Source organism: Bufo bufo, chromosome 6, assembly GCF_905171765.1.
Source record: "Bufo bufo chromosome 6, aBufBuf1.1, whole genome shotgun sequence".
NCBI lineage: Eukaryota > Metazoa > Chordata > Amphibia > Anura > Bufonidae > Bufo > Bufo bufo.
In genome coordinates, this window is record NC_053394.1 from 124,113,023 (window position 1) to 124,129,339 (window position 16,317).

The following is a 16,317-nucleotide window of genomic DNA, read 5'->3' on the forward strand; positions in this document are numbered from 1 at the left end:
ACGCCTGATGATCAGGCAGTTATCATGAAAATCTGCCATAAATCTGGGCCAATGGACACAGATAAAGGGGGAGGGGGGGGGGGCAATGCAGTACGCCAGTCCTTCAGGGTGAGCGAATGTGAGGTCACGGGGGTCAGTTAACAGACCGAGGGTTGCTCTTAGTACTCAGTTTGTAGTATACCCTGGGCAGGCGTACAGCAGTGATGAAGAGGCTGGCACGTAGATCCTCTGGGGCACTCTCTAGATATAGGGACCAGGCCGGGTGATTGGTGAGGTGCCCTGGGTGTTGAAAGTTTAGCGTGCCTGTGGCAAGATCCCTTGCAGTTCGTGACGCCAGTGCCGGTAACGGTGGCTCACCGATTTGTTAGGAGGAATAATGGAGGTACACACGATTGTAGTGAACTAGAATTCCTCTTTACTGAACAGTTCAACTATATACAAGCTTCAAACAGTTCCATAGGAAGTAGATTTGGTAACAGGCAGGCTTTACATAAATGGCAGGTAGAATCCTAGCAAGATAACTTAGAGGTAATAAACTCACAGATCAGGCTGAACTTTCTTTGCAGAATCCTGTCTGACTTTCTCCAAGGCCCGAATGCCTATTAGCTGGCTTTATCCTTGGGTAGGGAAACCTTCCTCTGGTATAAATCCTCTTGCTGTAAATAAACTTCTGCCTTTCAGCTTTCTACTTGGCTGGATACGATTAGCACTGCTCTGTACTTTGCCAGATGCAGAATAACTTCAGGAGGAACCTTCTTCTCCTGGACTAACCTCTTGCTCAGCACTTCCAGGAGGCTAGACTGAACTAACTCTTTCCTGTCTTGGCCTGTCTATATATACTAGGGGGTTCCCTAGCTTCCTCTACAGCTTGGGAGGAGAAACTACACCCCTAACAGGCCTGGTACACAGGAAATAATATGAAAATACACATTATAATGCAATACAAAATACCATGACCATGTTCCACAGGAGGTGGAGAACAACATGACCCAATTGACCCTTGAGTAGTGCCCACCTTCAAGTAGTGGGACACTACATACCCCGCTGCTTTGAGGTTGCCCGACCTCGGCGCAACACAGGGGGCCCGCCCAGCTGAAAACTGTGACCTGAAAGACAAAAATGCAAAGCAGGCATATACAACAACCACTACATTTGCAATGAAATTGGCAGGTAGCTCCGCTGGCAAAGGACAAGTGCGGTGAAAAGGGGCGTCATTCTCTTCATAAGTTGGCACATGGAATGGGGGCGCTGACCTGGTACAGCATATCAGGAATAACCAGGATAGTCCATAATAAGAATGCTATAGTAACAAAAAGTTCCTGGAGGCTCAAAAGAAAAACATGAGTCCGTACCCGGGTCTTGTAGACAGTTAAACAGGAGTTTCCCGGGGAGGATTACTCTGGTCAACAACGTAGTCTCCGAATCTCACAGGTGGGTGCCCCCTAGTAGGCCGTGTGGACCTCCTTACTGGCAGAGACTCTTCTTGCCTTGGCTCAGGGGGGCCAGAGAGATCCACAGTCTCTGGAGCCCTTTCAGGTACACCCTGGGACAGGTCATCCTGGGGTCGAGGACTAGCAGGAACTGGAGCCGGTACCACCAAGTTCAACCAGGGTGTGAGGAACCAATGAAGTGGCTCCTTGTCATGTAACAGGTTCTCAACAGCCCGCATAGGATGAACTGGTTGGGCCGACGACTCTGGCTCAGGAGATTCTGGCTCAATGTCCCCTGCTGCAGTTTCTCCTTCTATGCAGGGCTTTAAACGATTCCTGTGTACGATCTGGAAATTTGGTAGATGTGGGTCTCAGCATTAGGAATAGCAGTTATGACGTAGGGAGTCCTCTCCCACTTACTGTCCAGCTTGCTGGTCTGGTGGTTATTCCTCAACCACACCACGTCTCCTATGGCAAGAGGTTCCGCATGAGCAGCCAACCAAATTAAAGGGATTTTCCAAGACTTTTCAACTGATGGCCTATCTTATGAATAGATCATCAGTATCTGATCGGTAGGGGTCTGACATTCGGGACCCTTGATGATCAGCTAAGGAAGGCACTGGAGCTGACAGTAGTGGCGCGTCTTCTTGCAGCTTACCAAGCACAGCGCCATACATTGTTCAGCGGCTATGCTTGGTATTTCAGCTCAGCCCCATTTAATTCAATAATGTTGAGCTGTGCCTAGGCTGTCACGTCATGTGACAGTCTAGGCAAAGCTGCAAGAAGGCTGTGGCACTACTGCAAGCGCCAGTGCCTTCTCAAACAGTTGATAGGCAAGGGTCCTAGGTGTCGAATCCTCAATCCTCACTGAAAAATCTAAGAAAATAAACATTTAAACATAAACATGTTTAAATAAACCTTTAGATAGGTGATAAATGTTTCATTGTTTGTGGCTCCACCACCAATCACTAGCACAGGGGTCCAAAGTGCTTTCCACCAGCATAACCATAGTTTAAAGGTGCCATGCTGCTCACCATGGTTGTGCTGGGGAGGAGAAACTGGGGATTCTTAACCCCTGTAGTAGTCATAGGTAGGGATGGCTAGCTGCTGTATGCATGCTTACCAATGTTTAGGTTGGTAAAATTGGGCCATCCAAAACCTTGCCCATCCAACTCTGCCTGGAAAGGCCCATTTATGGGCAAAGTTATTGTTACCCCCGCCCCAGGACTGTCTCTGAAAATTTGGGACAGTTGGCAACTATACATATAGTGGAAAATTCTCTCTACAGTGTTTTTTAAAAGAAGGGAAAAGCAACTGCATGCATAGTAGACATTTATATAGTTTCAATAATGAACACGTATAGTCAATATATGAGCTTTGAAATAAGATTAAATCTTTTCTATGAATAAAGAAATTCCGCAGTAGCAAAATTAACTTAAACTACATCTCGCATGAATTATTGATCTTATAACCAGATGAGCTGGTTATATAATGGATAGGAACTGGAACCTGCAGGACTATTGCATCTGAAACAGACTGTTTTTTTAACGTGATCTCAATGAACTCTGTCATTGTCAATGTCAATTCTGTCATGATCTCCATTTTTGTCTGCTACTTGTAGCATCTCTACCATGTCTTTGAAAACTGGATGCCAGCTAATGTGGAGGCTTCCCGTAAATCTGCAGCAGTTATTTTACCATCTTGATCTGCCGAAATAATGTGAATATAATCATGCCATGTGCTAAATATTGGATAAAGTGATTCCTTTAAAATGATTATTCATAATAGCACAGTAACTGCACGTGTCCATGCTGTGTTTTTATGAATACAATATATATTTACATATTATATTATTTTTTATTTTATTTGCAAAAACACGGAACAAAAATCATAAACATACATAAGTAAGAAATATATAGACCACAACATATCTCATAAATCATCAAGTCACTAATAGAATAAACCCATCAGCACATTTTCCTATTACTGGTACCTTAATACAAAATCACATCAGTATTTCCTTTTTCTCCCTCCCTTCCCTCCCTTTGCAATGCGTCTCGGATGAAAGAAGGATCTTGGAGGATAATTACTTAAAACCTCCATCTGTACCAAACCTCACTCCATTTTTCCACACTACTCCTTTGCCTATAGAGGATATTTTCATATCTTTTCACCTTATTAACTAAGTTTAACCACAAATTAAACTTTGGTATCTTTCATGTAATCAGCAGCAGTGTAGCCCGGAACAATGTTCTCGTCAGGAGTATCTTTTTATTCTTAGGGAATTTCACTTTGGAAAAATCATTTAAAATCCAACACTGCGACATAAACGGGATCACCTTCCTTTAATTTATGAGTAATAAACTCGCATATTAAACCCCAATATTCTTTTCATTCTGGACAGGACCAAAACATATGCATAAAATCAACCCCAAGTGAATTGCACCATGGACAATTTGAAATTTACCTTAAACCACATTTATTTAGCCAGATTGACGTGATATATAGTCTATGTAAAATATTGAACTGTACTAATATGTCATCCAAATAAAATTTCCAAATATATTTTCCCAATCTTCTAAGATCCTCCCTGGACAATCCGTTCCCCACGCCCTTTGGTCAGGGGAGCAGGTCTCCTTAAACAGTGTCTTAACTTATACCTTATATAATTGGGAAATCTTGACCTTCTGGCCCGGATTCCCTATCACAACATTAAGAAGTGTACAAGTGTCTATTTCCAACTGTGTTCTTTCCTTTACACTGGCCAGTGCTGAACGCAACTTAAATTGCCAACTTAACCAACTAAAATTACCTAAATTCCCTTTTTGTACTAACAAATAAAACGGAAGTATCTCTCCATTCCTCAACACCTATGGCCTCATGCACACGGACATTTTTTTTTGCGGTCCGCAAAACGGATTTCCGTTGTTCCGTGATCCGTGACTGTTTTTTCATCCGTGGGTCTTCCTTGATTTTTGGAGGATCCACGGACATGAAAAAAAAGTCGTTTTGGTGTCCGCCTGGCCGTGCGGAGTCAAACGGATCCATCCTGACTTACAATGCAAGTCAATGGGGACGGATCCGTTTGACGTTGACACAATATGGTGCAATTGCAAACGGATCCGTCCCCCATTGACTTTTAATGTAAAGTCAGGAGTCCCTATTATACCATCGGATCGGAGTTTTCTCCAATCCGATGGTATATTTTAACTTGAAGCGTCCCCATCACCATGGGAACGCCTCTATGTTAGAATATACCATCGGATTTGAGTTAGATCGTGAAACTCAGATCCGACAGTATATTCTAACACAGAGGTGTTCCCATAGTGATGGGGACGCTTCAAGTTAGAATATACTGAGAAATGTGTACATGACTGCCCCCTGCTGCCTAGCAGCACCCGATCTCTTACAGGGGGCTGTGATCCGCACAATTAACCCCTCAGGTGCCGCACTCATAGCCCCCTGTAAGAGATCAGGTGCTGCCAGGCAGGAGGGGGCAGACCCCCTCCCTCCCCAGTTTTAAATTCATTGGTGGCCAGTGCGGTGCCCCCCCTCCCTCCCCTGTATTTAACTCATTGGTGGCCAGTGCGGCCCCCCTCCCTCCCCAGTATTGTATTCATTGGTGGCCAGTGCGGCCTCCCCTCTCCCCCCCTAATTAAAATCACCTTCCCCCATCATTGGTGGCCAGTGGTGGCCAGTTTAATTAGGGGGGGGAGAGGGGAGGCCGCACTGGCCACCAATGATGGGGGGGTGATTTTAATTAAAGGGGGGGAGAGGGGAGGCCGCACTGGCCACCAATGATGGGGGGAGGTGATTTTAATTGGGGGGGGGGGGGAGAGGGGAGGCCGCACTGGCCACCAATGAGTTAAATACAGGGGAGGGAGGGAGGGGGGGCCGCACTGGCCACCAATGAGTTAAATACAGGGGAGGGAGGGGGGGCCGCACTGGCCACCATGAATTTAAAACTGGGGAGGGAGGGGGTCTGCCCCCTCCTGCCTGGCAGCACCTGATCTCTTACAGGGGGCTATGATGCGCACAATTAACCCCTCAGGTGCGGCCATTTCAATTGGCTGGACGCTGTCCCTAACCTAAGTGGGTTCTGAAGTCTGTCCCATTGTACCTGTTGGTTGTTTCACCACTTTGGAGTTAACCTATCCCTATTGGATAGACTCCCTCGTAATAGACTTATGCAACGGGAAGTCAGATTCTCACCTATCCCTAATACAGAATATATGGGGGCGATGTTGAGTGGTGGATGCTTAGTTGGGGTTCAGTCTTCAACTTCTTGATTATTGTGAACATAAAAACTATTAATACTGAGAATCTTTGAGGAATACTATCCATGGGTCACTGGGCTGGAAGTATCGGGCTGTAGCAGCATTGTTCTTCCTTTTACACAACTTTTTCACGGCTCAGAAACCTATTTTTACTATCTCATTTGAAATCCATATTCTTTGAGTCAGGATCAGCAGTCACACAATAAGAAACACCATCCTTTTAAGTCTCCAGAATCAACATTTTCTTGCAATGACTGGCGTACATCCAATTGGGCTTTCCTTTGAGCTTCACTGATGTGCTTGCAGTCAGCAATACTTGGAATGGACCATCAAAACAGGATTTGAGGACTTTTCTAACATGTCTTTTTACCACCACCCAATCTCCAGACACAAGTGGGTTCCTGGTACTTTATCAGGATCTGGAATTAAAGCAAAAACTCGAGAATGTATTTTAGTCAAATGCTTGTGCAAACTGATCACATAATCTGTCAGACAACCACGTTGCATCTGGAGCTGCTGTGGGAAATACAATCCTGTCCTAGGGTCTGACCCAAAAAGGACCTTATAGGGACTAAGGCTTGTCTTACAGTTAGGGGTATACCTTACTGAAAAGGCAGGCGCTCTGTCCATGGCTTACCAGTCTTTAACTTTAGTGTCCCGTTCAGTTCTTTTTTTTCTTCCTACCGCTGCTTTGGGGATGGTAAGAAACATGTAAGGCCTGTTCTACACCCAAAACCTTCATTATCCTTCACTGTCACTAGTGGAGTACCTCAGGGGTCAGTATCGGGCTCTATTCTCTTCAATATATTTATTAATGATCTTGTAGAAGGCTTGCACAGTAAAATATACATTTTTGCAGATGACACTAAACTGTGTAAAGTAATTGACATGGAAGAGGACCGTATACTGCTACAGATGAATCTGGATAGATTGGAGGCTTGGGCAGAGAAGTGGCAGATGAGGTTTAACACTGACAAATGTAAGGTTATGCACATGGGAAGGAATAATGCAAGTCACCCGTACATACTAAATGTTAAACACTGGGTAACACTGACATGGAAAAGGACCTAGGAATTTTAGTGAACAGCAAACTAAGCTATAAAAACCAGTGTCAGGCAGCTGCTGCCAAGGTCAATAAGATAATGGGTTGCATCAAGAGGGGCATAGATGCCCGTGATGAGAACATAGTCCTACCACTTTACAAATCACTAGTCAGACCAAACATGGAGTACTGTGTACAGTTCTGGGCTCCTGTGAACAAGGCAGACATAGCAGAGCTGGAGAGGGTACAGAGGAGGGCAACTAAAGTCATAACTGGAATAGGGGGACTACAGTACCCTGAAAGATTATCAACATTAGGGTTATTCACTTTAGAAAAAAAGACGACTCAGGGAAGATCTAATTACTATGTATAAATATATCAGGGGACAGTATAGAGATCTCTCCCATCATCTATTTATCCCCAGGACTGTGACTGTGACGAGGGGACATCCTCTGCGTCTGGAGGAAAGAAGGTTTGTACTCAAACATAGAAAAGGATTCTTTACGGTAAGAGCAGTGAGACTATGGAACTCTCTGCCTGAGATGGTGGTGATGGTGAGTACAATAAAGGAATTCAAGAGGGGCCTGGATATATTTCTGGAGCGTAATAATATTACAGGCTATAGTTACTAGAGATGGGTCGTTGATCCAGGGAGTTATTCTGGTTGCCTGATTGGAGTCGGGAAGGAATTTTTTTCCCCTTAAGTTAAGTTCCCCTTTTTTCCCCAGCCATCCTCTAATCGTGGCCTAGAGAATAGCTTACTAGCTATCCTATAATCTTGTCCCTCATTAGTTAGTTACCCAGATTCTAACAGAGTAAATATATTCTCATATGGAGATTGTCTCACCAAGGTCTTACAAAGGGAACTTTTTTCCCATTCTCACCACAGCCATAGCTGCACAGCTATGAAATAACCCTTAAAGTAGGTGTTAAAGCTGCTCTCAAATCAGAGCTAAATGTATTTGCTCTACTACTCCAAATTGTCTTAATCCCAGGATTTTACATGCATGGAAACAGGCAAGGGTCAAAGCAGTTCTCATTTATTACAGCAAGTTAAGCAGTTTATAAGTACATCAGAGGGGGCATCTCCCCTGAGGCTCGTGGCATTGTTCCATAGGCTAGAATACAAAAATAAGAAAAGAGACAACACTTGGCATCTGCGCATTGTGCATTATTTTACTAACTTTGGTAAGCAAATTATGTAAACATCTAAGTGTATTGTAATGGCTTCACATTAACAGCAGTACAGCATATGTCATATATGACACATCAAGGAAGAGGGTCCTCTTGGATATGTTGAAGCCTTTGTGCTTTTAGTCCCAACTTGAGTGAATAGTTAGCTGAGAGCCGGAGGATATGGGGGCCATCTTAGTTGATCAAGAATTATATGAACATATCTATCAGTCGCCCCTTTGAAGCCATTTCAATTGGCCGGACGCTGTCCCTAACTTAAGTGGGTTCTACAATCTGTCCCATTGTACCTGTTGGTTGTTTCACCACTTTGGAGTTAACCTATCCCTATTGGATAGACTCCCTCGTTATAGACTTATACAATGGGAAGTCAGATTCAGATATTACAGGTTATAGTTACTAGAGAGGGGTCGTTGATCCAGGGAGTTATTCTGATTGCCTAATTAGAGTCGGGAAGGAATTTTTTTCCCCTTAAGTGGGGAAAATTGGTTTCTACTTCACAGTTTTTTTTTTGCCTTCCTGTGGATCAACTTGCAGGATAACAGGCGGAACTGGATGGACAAATGTCTTTTTTCGGCCTTATATACTATGTTACTATTATCTCCTGCATCACTTCACCTGTGAAGTGAACACCTCTGTCACTTTCAATGGTCTCAGGTACCCCATACCTGCATACAACTTACATACCTGCATACAAAAATAAGAAAAGAGATAACACTTGGCATCTGCGTATTATTTTACTAACTTTGGTATGCAAACTATGTAAACATCTAAGTTCAAGTGCCATAATGTAATGGCTTCACATTAACTTGAAAAAATGTTTAGTCACACACTGCTATAGATATGATGTATAATTCTCTAGAAGTTAGCTTACCACCCCGTCAGATAATACAAAAAAAACTCCAGAGATTCCACGATAACAGTAATTTTTGAATCATGCGTATTTGTTTATTGTTCAATCCGTGGCTGTTATGTTTCGGCCCATTTAGGCCTTTATCAAACTCAGGGGAGTAGCTAAAGGCTCATGGGGCCTGGTGCAAGAGTTTAGCTTGGGCCCCCCCCCCCCCCCTTCACTCAGCGCTGGTGCACCTAGCTTTTCTGCTGCCCAAGGCAATATTGAAATGCCCCCCCACCCCTTTACTCTAGTTCTACTGTTAAAGGGGTTGTCCTCTTTTTACTACAACTTTTTTTTACTACTGATGACCTCGGGATCCTCAGGATAGGTCATCAATATCAGATGAGCCGGGGTCCTCTGGCACCCCCGACGATGAGAGCTGCTTTCTACTGTTCACCTGCTCGCCGTAGTATTTGCAGTGATGAGCAGGTAAACAGAGCAGAGAAGGCAGCGCTCATACAAAAAAAAAAAAACAGACAACCCCTTTAACCCCTTAAGGACACAGCCCTATTTCACCTTAAGGACCAGGCCATTTTTTGCAAATCTGACCAGTGTCACTTTAAGTGCTGATAACTTTAAAACGCTTTGACTTACCCAGGCCGTTCTGAGATTGTTTTTCCGTCACATATTGTACTTCATGACACTGCTAAAATTGGGTCAAAAAAGTTATTTTTTTTGCATAAAAAAATACCATATTTACCAAAAATTTAGAAAAATTTGCAAATTTCAAAGTTTCAGTTTCTCTACTTCTGTAATACATAGTAATACCCCCAAAAATTGTGATGACTTTACATTCTCCATATGTCTACTTCATGTTTGTAGCATTTTGGGAATGATATTTTATTTTTGGGGGATGTTACATAGCTTAGAAGTTTAGAAGCAAATTTTGAAATGTTTTTGAGATCTTCAAAATCCCACTTTTTATGGACCAGTTCAGGTTTGAAGTCACTTTGTGAGGCTTACATAATAGAAACCACCCAAAAATGTTTTTACAAACTTTGTTAACCCTTTAGGTCTTCCACAAGACTTCATGGCAAATGGACATAAAATTTAAGAATTTTGATTTTATGGAACATTTTCCAATATAATCTATTTTTTCCAGGAAAAAAACAAGGGTTAACTGCCAAACAAAACTCAAAATGGGTTGCCCTGATTCTGTAGTTTGCAGAAACACCCCATATGTGGTCGTAAACTACTGTTTGGCCAAACGGGAGGACATAGAAGGAGGGGAACACCATATGGGTTTTGCAAGGCAGATTTTGCAGGACTGGTTTTGTTTATACCATGTCCCATTTCAAGCCCCCCCTTGCACCCCTAGAATAGAAATTTCAAAAAAGTGACTCCATCTAAGAAAGTACACCCCTCAAGGTATTCAAAACTGGGTTTACAAACTTTATTAACCCTTTATGTGTTCCACAAGAGTTAATGGCAGATGGAGAACCAATTTAGAAATTTCTATTTTTTGGAAAATTTTCCATTTTAACCCATTTTTTCCAACAATAAAGTAAGGGTTACCAGCCAAACAAAACTCAATATGGGTTGCCCTGATTCTGTAGTTTGCAAAAACACCCCATATGTGGTTGAAAACTACAGTTTGGCCAAACGGGAGGACATAGAAAGAGGGGAACGCCATATGGGTTTTGGAAGGCAGATTTTGCAGGACTGGTTTTGTTTATACCATGTCCCATTTCAAGCCCCCCCTTGTACCCCTGGAATAGAAATTCCAAAAAAGTGACTCCATCTAAGAAAGTACACCCCTCAAGGTATTCAAAACCGGGTTTACAAACTTTGTTAACCCTTTAGGTGTTCCAGAAGAGTTAAGGGCAGATGGAGAACCAATTTAGAAATTTCTATTTTTTGGAAAATTTTCCATTTTAACCCATTTTTTCCAGCAATAAAGTAAGGGTTAACAGCCAAACAAAACTCAATATGGGTTTCCCTGATTCTGTAGTTTGCAAAAACACCCCATATGTGGTTGTAAACTACTGTTTGGCCAAACGGGAGCACATAGAAAGAGGGGAACGCCATATGGGTTTTGGAAGGCAGATTTTGCAGGACTGGTTTTGTTTATACCATGTCCCATTTCAAGCCCCCCCCCTTGCACCCCTGGAATAGAAATTCCAAAAAAGTGACTCTATCAAAGAAAGTACACCCCTCAAGGTATTCAAAACTGGGTTTACAAACTTTGTTAACCCTTTAGGTGTTCCACAAGAGTTAATGGCAGATGGAGAACCAATTTAGAAATTTCTATTTTTTGGAAAATTTTCCATTTTAACCCATTTTTTCCAGAAATAAAGTAAGGGTTAACAGCCAAAAAAAACTCAATATGGGTTGCCCTGATTCTGTAGTTTGCAGAAACATCCCATATGTGGTCGTAAACCACTATTTGGCTAAACGGCAGGACATAGAAGAAGGGGAACGCCATATGGTCTTTGGAAGGCAGATTTTGCTGGACTGGTTTATTTACACCATGTACCCTTTCAAGCCCCCTGATGCACCCCTAGAGTAGAAACTCGATAAACGTGACCCCATCTAGGAAACTACGGGATAAGGTGGTTGTTGTTTTGGGACTATTTTAGGGGTAAATATGATTTTTGGTTGCTCTATATTACACTTTTTTGAGGCAAGGTAACAAAAAATGTAAATTCTAAAATTGTTTCTACATTCGCTATTTAGTTTTGTGGAACACCAAAAGGGTTAACAAAGTTTGTAAAGTAACTTTTGAATACCTTGAGGGGTGTAGTTTCTTAGATGGGGTCACTTTTTTGGAGTTTCTAGTCTAGGCTACATCAGAGGGGGCTTCTAATGGGACATGGTGTAAAAAAAACCAGTCCATCAAAATCAGCCTTCCAGAAACCATATGGAGTTCCCTTCGTTCTATGCCCTGCCGTGTGGCTATATAGCCATTTACGACCACATATGGGGTGTTTCTGCAAACTACAGAATCAGGGCCATAAATATTTAGTTTTGTTTGGCTGTTAACCCTTGCTTTATTACCGGAAAAAAAGGATTCAAATGGAAATTTTGCCCAAAAATGGGTGTTTTGGCACCGTTTTTATTTTTAACGCTGTTCATCCGAGGGGTTTGGTCAAATGTTATTTTTATAGGGCAGATTATTACGAACGCGGCGATACCTAATATGTCTACATTTTAGAATTTATTTTGATTTTACACTACATTATCATTTTAGGAACCCAAAAAAATTATTTTAGTATCTCCATAGCTTGGGAGCTAAATTTTTTTTTTTTTAGTTGGGCGACTATCTAATGTAGGGGCTCATTTTTTTCAGGATGAGATGGCGGTTTTATTTGCACTAATTGGGGGTGCATATGACATTTTGATCGCTCGCTATTACACTTTTTGTGATGTTAGGTGTCCAAAAATTGCATTTTTTTTTACACTTTTTTTTTTTTTTTTTAACGCTGTTCATCCGGGGGGGTTGGGTTACATGTTACTTTTATAGAGAAGATTTTTACAGACGCGGCGATGCCCAATATGTATGGCTTTCAGACTTTGGAAACAATAAGCAGGCATCCTAAAACTGCGGCCCTCCAGATGTTGTAAAACCACAATTCCCACCATGCCCTGCTGATGGCTGTAGGTTGTCTGGGCATGCTGGGAGTTATAGTTTTACAACATCTGGAGTGCCGCAGTTTGAGGATGCCTGCACTAAAACTAATATTTTTTGGGGAAAAAAAAATTGTTTCCGTGTCTCCAAAGTCTGAGAGCCATAGTTTTTTGTGTTCTCTAGGGGACTGTTGGGGATTATAAAAATTTAGTACTCCATGGAAGTGTGATACTCCCTGAAGCAATCGATAACGCAGAGGCCCGGATGATCTGGGCAAGTGTTACATTGAGTGGTGGTGTCCTTCCGTATCCCCCTCTTGTGACACACTCTGCATCTTTTTTGGGTTCGTCCCTTCTTTCCAGTATGGGGGACCACACCTGGAAAATGTTGGCCAGGGACGATCCGGGCGCCTCCAGTTCCCGAGATACTCCGGCCTGCTCTTTCCCGGTCCGAAAAGATCAGGTCCTTGAGGACTGCCTCATAGAATTGGAGGAATGTCCCTGTGCTGCCAGCACTTTGGGATAGTACAAAAGAGTTGTACATGGCAACCTGTACCAAGTAGACCGCAACTTTTTTGTACCATGCCCGGGTTTTGCGCATGGCGTTATATGGCTTGAGGACTTGATCAGAGAGATCAACTCCTCCCATATACCGATTTGTAGACGACGATACAATCGGGCTTGAGGACCGTTGCCGCGGTACCTCGCACAGGGACAGGGGTGATGCCATTACCGTGGATTTTGGACAGCATAAGGAAATCCCTCTTGTCTTTATACCTGACCAGCAACAGGTTTCCACTGGTAAGTGCCCGGGTCTCCTGGGGATAGGTACCTGGAGGGGGTGGGCAGGGAGGCCACGCTGATTTTTCCGCACGGTCCCACAAGTGAACGTGGATCTGGCGGCAAGGGACCTGAACAAGGGAATGCTAGTATAAAAGTTGTCCACATACACATACAAGTGGCAACCCTTATCTAGCAGTGGGTACATAAGGTCCCACACGAGTTTCCCGCTAACACCCAGAGTGGGGGGACATTCTGGGGGTTGAATACGGGAATCTCGCCCCTCGTACACACAAAATTTGTAAGTGTACCCTGAGGCACTCTCGCAAATTTTGTATAGCTTCACGCCATACCTCGCCCGCTTTGTGGGAATGTATTGGCGGAAACTGAGTCTCCCCTTGAATGCAACGAGAGACTCATTAACCGCGACCTCCCTTCCAGGTACGTAGGCCTGCTCAAATTTGGCCCCAAAGTGATTGATGACCGGCCGTGGTGGTGGGGGGGATGGGGTGGCAAGTGGCAGGGGGGGGGGTCTAGGGTCTGAAAGCTGAAGCAAAAAAGTTTAAAATAAAAGTGCTTTTTTTTTATATATTTACTAACTTTTCCGTTCTATCCCTGCCTAACGGTGCCTCTCCCTCACTGACCCTAACCTACCTGGAGGGCGATGGGTGCAGGAGGGTGATGGATTACGATTAGGGGGGGCTCAGGAGCTGGTGCTGGATGGTGCTGCAGGGTGCTCGTGCAGAACAGGAAGAGGAGGGGAGAGAGGAGCGCAGGAAGTTTGAATCTCGCGCCTCTCTCCCCTGCACCAATCAGCACCCTGGACATCAGCATTCTGCACCAGGGCCAGCACTGCCTCTTCAAATCTTCGGACTGTGATTAGTGGTGTATAATCACGCCACCGATAGCAGTCTTTTTCCGGTTCATCGGGTCACCGGAGACCCGAATGGACCGGAAACGCAGCAAACCGCAGGTCTGAATTGACCTGCGGTTTTCTGCGATCGCCGATACGGGGGGGGGGGGGGGGTCAAATGACCCCCCCTGGCGTTGTTACAGGATGCCGGCTACCTGTTTCAATTAACCCACGCGACGCCGGAATCGCGATTTAAAGCCATGACGTACCAGTACGTCATGTGTCTTTAAGGACTCGGGAAACATGCCGTACCGGTACGTCATGTGTCCTTAAGGGGTTAAAGACATACTTGGAAAACATTACATACAGCGCTACAGAACATACAGGGTCATATGTACCTCTTACATCCAGTGACTTCTCTTCTCTGATGTAGATATTCTCTTTCCTCTTCTTCTCCTGTTAGACCAAACCGCCATGGTGACTTCTTTCAGCAACGCCTCGTCTCTTCAGAGTTTAACAAACAGACATCTTAATTTCCTACTTTTCCATCCTCCTCCTCACCTCCTCAACACTCCATCCTGCCACCCCCAATACTGTGTCTACTGTGCTCCCCAATACTTTCCTGCAGAAACAGTCCCCCTGAAAATACTGGTACCACACAGATAGTGCATCAGTACAAAAACACCCCTTTATATTGTGCGTCAGTACAAAAAAAAAACTTCCTTTCAGATCAGACCCCCATATAAAACCCTAAATGAGATCCCCCCATCTCAGACCAATTTCCCTTTAGACCTCTATGTCAGACCCCATATAAGACCCCAGTTTTAGACCTCAGATAAGACCCCCATTAGACCTCCAGACCCCATATAAGACCCCATTTGACCTCCAGACCCCCATATCAGACCTCCAGACCCCCATTAGACCTCCAGACTTCCACTAGACCTCCAGACCCCCATATCTGACCCCCATTAGACCTCCAGACCCCCATATCCGACCCCCATTAGACCTCTAGACCCTCAATCAGACCTCCATACCCCCAATCAGACCCCCATTAGACCTCTAGACCCCCAATCAGACCCCCATTAGACCTCTAGACCCCCAATCAGACCCCCATTAGACCTCCAGACCCCCAGTCATACCTCTCCAGACCCCCAAGTCAGACCTCTCCAGACCCCCTGTCAGACCTCCAGACTCCCCTGTCAGACCTCCAGACTCCAAGTCAGACCTCCAGGCCCCCCATTAGACCACTTCAGACCCCCAGTCAGACCTCCAGACCTACAAACCCCCCCAGTCAGACCTCCAGACCCCCCATAGACCACTCCAGACCCACATTAGACCTCTCCAGAACCCCCACTAGACCTTCATATCAGACCTCAGATCAGACTGTAAAATAATAAAGTAACTTACCTCTCCTGCCACCACTCTCCCTGTCCTGGCTGTCTTCTTTTCTCAGGGCACGCGCTGCAGTCACCTGACCTCCTGCAGCCTCAGGTCAGAGACCCCCATATCAGACCTCTAGACCCCCATTAGACCTCCAGACTTCCACTAAACCTCCAGACCCCCATATCTGACCCCCATTAGACCTCCAGACCCCCATACCTGACCCCCATTAGACATCCAGATCCTCAATCAGACCTCAAGACCCCCAATCAGACCCCCATTAGACCTCTAGACCCCCAATCAGACCCCCATTAGACCTCCAGACCACCAATCAGACCCCCATTAGACCACCTTGGCGCTGGGTAGGTGGGCACAGATGTGTTTTGATCAAAATATAATTGCTAAGAGTCTCAGATTTTATTACATCAGAATGAGGGCTTAGTCCATATATAATGCTTGCATCTATTTTGTTAGTGCATTATTATCTTTTTTTCTGTGATTTTTTTTGTGAATGTGGCCAGGGACATCCGCATATTTATTTATCATACCATGCAGGGTGTTTTTATCTTTGTTTTTTCTGAGATTTTTTGTTTATTATGTAGTTTATGCTTGAGGGAGTGGCACCTTTAAGTGTGAATGCGCTCCTATTTTATCTTGGGAGTAGCATTCCTCTGCACTTTTGCCCTTCCTATCAAACAGACCGCCTTGATTAGGTGGTATATATAGGTGTGCTTGCTCCTCCTCCTCTCATTGGTTGCTTGATCCACATAGAGGTGACTAGGAGCAGCACACTATATGTGCAGGGTCTGCTCTCCTGAACATAGAAGCCCAATGGCTTAGGTAGGTTTAGCGTAGGACCCGCCTGACCTGAGACCACCTTGGCGCTGGGTAGGTGGGGACAG